We start from the raw sequence: 6,003 nt of genomic DNA on the forward strand, positions 1-6,003 counted from the left end.
GTAGGGGTAAAGAGATGGCCAGAGAAAATGACACAAGTTTAGGTCCTACTTTAGTGTGGTTTAATCAAAGGTCATTGTTGTGGATATACTTGTTAATCAAATGCATTGTCAGAATGTATTTTTATAGAGTAAGTAACAGTGATTTGATATAGAAATGCATCATTATGTTGGAATTACTTCGGTGTGAGGTGAGCGTTAATTTATGATACTAAGACACACTGTTCACAAGCTAAACATTTATATGAGGTGATTTTGTTGGCATGGGAAAGATGTAGTGTTTTCTGTTAATGCCTGAAGTATCATGACCTCTATTTTTTTTCCTTATAGCAACTACAAAAGGGTTTTTGTGGGTCCTAAGAGAAACTCTTTAAAAGAAAGGAATTTATACTTCAATAAAATAGGATTTACTGTATTTGTACGGTGTTTCCACAGTAGCTAACCTGTTCAAGAATTGTAAGAGGTGATCTAAATGTCAGCTGGAATAACACAGGTTCACTTCACTTCCCACTGTTGCCTCTGGGCTCCATTCATAGGAGCCCTGCAACTTCATTAAAAATTAACCATGAACCATCCACTCACTCAATGTAGTGCTGCTCTCGGGTGTCTGCCCTTTCCTCTCCATCCTTCCTTCCTTCCATTCACTTCTGTCTTCTTTCCTTCATTCTTTCCTTGTCCTTCTGCGTACAGGTGACTTTACACTCCCTCTTCTGTCTTTCTTTCCTTCATTCTTTCCACTTCCTTCAGTGTGTGGGTGGCTCTACACTGAGTGACAAGCCAAATGGTTTCCTGTGCACCAGGAAACCATATACTACACTGGGTGGTAACCATATAACCAAATTTTGGCGCCTAGTGGTTTAGTGGGTAATTATTGCGCTCCAATTGGGTTGAGCCGGTGAAGGTTTATATCCAGGGGGTGGTTGGGGTTGGTTGCTCATGTAGTGCCACTCAGAGATGAGTGGGGCTGGTCACTCTCAATTTGAATGTCAGGACCAACTGCCTAGCCCCAGGCTCCTACGCTCCTCATGGGGCAATGTAGGATTGAATGATGGATGGTTGATGGATGTAGGGGCACTTCCAAAGATGTATCAGTAAGATTAAGATGTAGATACATCAAGAGCACAGATTGAATTGATGATGATGGTGATAGTGTTCTACATATCTGATGACAGTGCTTGCCAAATGGAAGAACTATACTCACCCTTGGAAATGTTGTTTATTGGCTCAACATGGACTCAGATGGAAGGTTCACATATAACTAAAGCTGTTGTATCTCCCTGATGAACAGCGTGATGCTGATATCAAGGCACAATGCTTAACCCCTTCATTCCCATGATGCATTTTTAAATTTATTTTTGCTATCTCCAGACAAACTTGTTCATCCAACCATCCATCATCTAAACCTGTGTTGCCCTATGAGGAGTGTAGGAGCCCAGGGCTAGGCAAGTTGGTCCTGACATTTAAGATGAGAGAGACTTGTTCAACCTGGGACAAACTTCTAGTAGTGAAGAGGTTAGTGGAGACTACATTCAACTCCTCCAATTCACCAGATTTCTCATAAGCATAGTAAACATGTATGAAAGTAGCAAAAATAAATTATAATTTTGGCATTGGACTTAAAGGGGTTAAAAAATGTTAACCATAGATGGGTTGCCAGCATTTTCATTCCATTTCTGAAATGGTGGATATTGGGAGTAAAAATAAACCAGTGTATGTAATTTTAGCAAAGAAGATGCCTCATTGATTTATTTATTTACTTGTACATAATGTTTGCATAAAGAATATATAACATGTATCCCTAAAGTAATATATACGAGAAAAATACAAAACTCTAACATTATGCTTTTGAATGTGAGTAAGTGTATATTGTAGATGTAGTGATGTTTGGTACGGAAGTATTTCGTTATTACATGTGTCATTGTTATATAATACTTAAATCATTGTAAGAGAAGTTAGTGCAGGCATATTGTAGTGATTGCATTAGAAATTCTCATATATTTTTCTCAAGGTAAAATGCAGGAGAGCATAAAAGTCTCATATTTTTCTGAAGGTAAATTTGGACACCCTTTGCGGGATTAGGGCGTCGGGCTATAGATAGATAGATAGAAATTTGTAGTAAAGGGTTAAGTTTATTAGGTATGATGAATTATATTGCAACCAAATTTCATATATTTATCTTATGGTAAAATGCAGGAGAGAGGTCATAGAGAAGTATTATTGATTACCTCTATATTATGCATTGTCCATCGGTTTATATTCTCACATGCAAACATAATATGTCTCATTGCATGTACTGAGACAGGAAAATAGGACAATAACACCATTTTCCCATAAGTATTCAGTTGTAGATGTATGGGGAAGCTGGAATACTGCTGAATGAACCAAACCCAGATCCGAGAAAATGGAGGATAGATTAATAAATTTTGAACACATAGCACCTTTGGAGTTCTTCCATGGGATACCATATATTATGTTTATGATGATACTCAGTGAAGGAATTCAGAAGGTGTCCTGAGTATAAAAAAAAAATCAATCAGTGAGTCAATCAGTCAATCAATTCTTTGTCAAACTTCCATTTTCTCAGTGTATTGATTGTGGCACGTTTGGTGTTGGTCCACAGATAGCCTTATATTTTTACAGAGTATGTGTTATGGCCTCATGCATCACTTAATTCTTTCTTTCACAGATGCTAGTTGAGAAGACAGGAGAGCTAAGTGTTCCGTCCCACAGATTCTGTTTTCCAGCCACTCCCTTCCTCCCTACCCTGCTTGTACAGTTTGTTCACTTGACTCACATTTTCTAAGGTCTTTTCTCCCACTTTCATACTTGCTTTCTGGATCCTACCTCACCCAATCCTTAGGTGGAGGGGGGGAAAATCGATAATGATCACTGTGATTTTTCCTTGACCTTCCCAGTATTGTGACATCTTATTTTACTTAAATCTTGGTATTGTTAGATGATTTTATTTAGGTTAGGAATAATCTCATGTTGAATGGGTTAATGAATGATGTATCTAACCCCTCCAGTTCAGAAAAATTCTAGACAATTTTGTTCAGCTTATGAATACAGTACTCTTTTATACTGAAGGGATTAATGAAGGGTAGAATATACATAATCCCTTGTGTTTGAAGAGTCTCTCCTGAGCTAAATAAAATCATCTGAAGATAGGTGGAGATTATCTAACCCCTTCCAGTTAAAAGAAATCACTAGACAATTTAGTCCAACTTAGCTGGTTTGTATACCTAACCCATCCAGTTTTACAAATCTCTCCTAAGCTGAGTGAAATGTGAAAATAGGAGATTACGAAGATGCATCATTGTAGTGAAGGGGTTAGTTTGTACCTTATACTTACCCTTACTTGAACTGTGAATGTAGCTTATGTAATGAAAAGGCATGGTGTTTATATTTTTGTCCCTTCATTTGTTTGGGTTTGCATACAAGAATTATGTTTTTGTAGGTGATGTAGAAGAATGTAGTGATGACTTTTATATTTTCTATTTTGGAAATGAGGTTACTGTTTGAGTACATGTAGCTAGTTTTTATTTCTGATTTTTTTTTTTTTTTTTTTTTATGACTGGATGATTTGTAACTACAGAAACACTGAAGGATTTGTGTAATTTTTCAGCTTTTTCAATAGAGGAAAAAATTATGGTGACAAAAACAGATGTCACATCATTTCCGTTTATCCCTGTTACTTGAATATGCCATAGACCTGGGTTCCCAGTCAAGCTCCGTGTCTCAGTTGTATGAAAATTGTTCCCCTGTACATAGCTCTTCTTAACTTATTGTCATATCTGTTATTGAGTCTGGAGTTGGCTGTTTTATAGATTTATTTGTAGTCCAACCTATCCTGATATATAATATCAGTAAAAGTGATATGCATTTAAGTAAGCTGCATTTTATTGGAATGCATTGCCTGAGAATGAACCAGCAGTGGAAGAGAAGATGACTGTGAAAGGGTTGACAAATGGGCAGGCGGTTGGTGCTAATGAAATATATAGACAAATGGTGAAGTATAATGGAGAGATCCGGCTAACTGTCTATCAGAAATTGGCCAGAAAGCTTGAATGAATGGAACTGTACCTGCAGAGTGCTATAAGGCTCTGACAGTACCCTTGTACAATAGTAAAGGTAACTGAAGTGAGTGCAAAAATGATCATGGAATAAGTGTGCTGAATATTATCTTGAGAAAGTACGACATCTCAGACTTTGTCAATTGAAGAACAGTGTTTCCCAGAGTGGCAGGAGGTATAGGAAGTAGATATCTGCAGAATGACTACAAGGTAATATGGCATTTGTGGATTTAGAGAAAAAAAAAAAAGTATGAAAAGGTGAGCAGGGAGGGAAAATGGAAGATACTATGTAAATACTGCATGTAAAGAATTGGTGAGCAGAATTGTTTATAGAGAAAAGGTGGCCAATGCCATGCAAGGGTTGAATGGAGGTAAATTTAACCCCCCAATTCAAAATCACTCCTACACTGAATAAAATTGTCTGAAAATACCAATAAAATGCAGATCACGCCATCCTTTATCCTGGGAACATCTTTATTTATTTATTTATATTATTGCTGTCTTTAGGCGATTTTATTCAGATAATGGTTGACCTGTTGAACTGGAGGGATTACATATAGCTATTATTAACCTTCTTCACTACAAATGGCTCTCCTAAGATGACTGGAATCGTCTGGTAGAGACAGAAGTATACTGTACAAGGCAATCCCTATACAGCATAATGCTCATCATCCACTCCACCCAGTGACTTCTCTTGTGTTGTGGGGACGGCTCAGTCAGCATTATCAGTATTCATATCCATCCTGCATCATCCAACCAATTCCTGTCCCACTGCTACACCTATGCCCATACCAGCAGACTGAGCCATCCCTATAACACTTGAGATGAATTTCTAGCAGAGCGCTCTGTACAGACCACCCTGTGTTACAATAGGACGCACTGTATTCAGGTGTTAAATACTGACTCTCCTCATTATTACCCCATTTTTCACTTTTTGAAAATGGGTTTGGGAAGGATCCAGAGATAGACATTTACATCTGACTGTCTAGTGAAATGTGATACATACATATATACATACACACCTGTAAATACACGTGGCTACTTACATATGAAAGTACAGTATACCTACCTACCTGCCAATCTACATACTGTACATACATAGGACTAGACAGACACAAATTGCACATACATACATACATACATACAGACTGACAGACATGAACAGTAGACATACATAAAAACATTAAGCCATCATTCAAACCTTAATTCTAAGCTGATCAGAATATGGTTCAGTAATAACCGTATCACAATACTGTACAGTGTTTTCATGTTTACAGTATTAATACAGTACATTGATACTGATACATGCACCACATATTTTCCTTAATAACTGATACCCTTTTTGATTTTAGGCTCTACAGGAAGACGTGGATAATAATGATATTACTTATGCTAGTGTTCATTAGTTCATATCTATAGTTCTTTTGCTTAAATTTGACCAGATATTCCCTTTTCAGCTTATTTTACATAGGTCAGTGACAAAATATGATAATGCCACGCCCTGCACAATTTCCATAGCATTTCTTCATGACTAAGTCCATACTCTAGTGTTAATTTATCACTATAACTTAGGCAAGACAGAGAGCTGTCAGTTTAAAACCAATCTAGAGTAAAAAGAGTATAGTCGGTGTTTTGCTCTACAGTTATATTTGTTAATACAATATTGTTCCTTAAGGCCAACTGTTAGGGGGGTTCTGATGTAAGTGGTTTAGGAGAACTCGTAACTGGCGTAGCTACGAAGGGGGCTGTTTGAGTCCCCCTTCCATTTGAAATAAATTCTTTAATAATGTTGATATGCAATGCCCCACAGGGTTTGGCCCCACCCTTCCCATATTTTGTGGAGACCTTGCAATGCCCCTGGTAAGAAGCCTCCCTTAGCAATTTATTCTTCACACTACACCTCAGCGTGTCTTGTACGAATATGTTGTCAGTT

General features: G+C 37.4%; 1 protein-coding gene across 1 annotated transcript in view; it reads left to right on the plus strand.

Moving 5' to 3' along the window:
• Window positions 1-3,868, plus strand: part of LOC145397487 (uncharacterized) — a 34,951-nt gene extending 31,083 nt beyond the window's left edge. The window contains exon 6 of the mRNA XM_080270543.1: window positions 3,439-3,868. The gene's annotated coding sequence lies outside the window, so the exon portion shown is untranslated. The remainder of the gene's footprint in view (window positions 1-3,438) is intronic.
• The last annotated feature ends 2,135 nt before the right edge of the window (window positions 3,869-6,003 follow it).

This window comes from Coenobita brevimanus, chromosome 41, assembly GCF_032717465.1.
Source record: "Coenobita brevimanus isolate Jiangsu-jjx chromosome 41, ASM3271746v2, whole genome shotgun sequence".
In the NCBI taxonomy this organism is placed as follows: domain Eukaryota; kingdom Metazoa; phylum Arthropoda; class Malacostraca; order Decapoda; family Coenobitidae; genus Coenobita; species Coenobita brevimanus.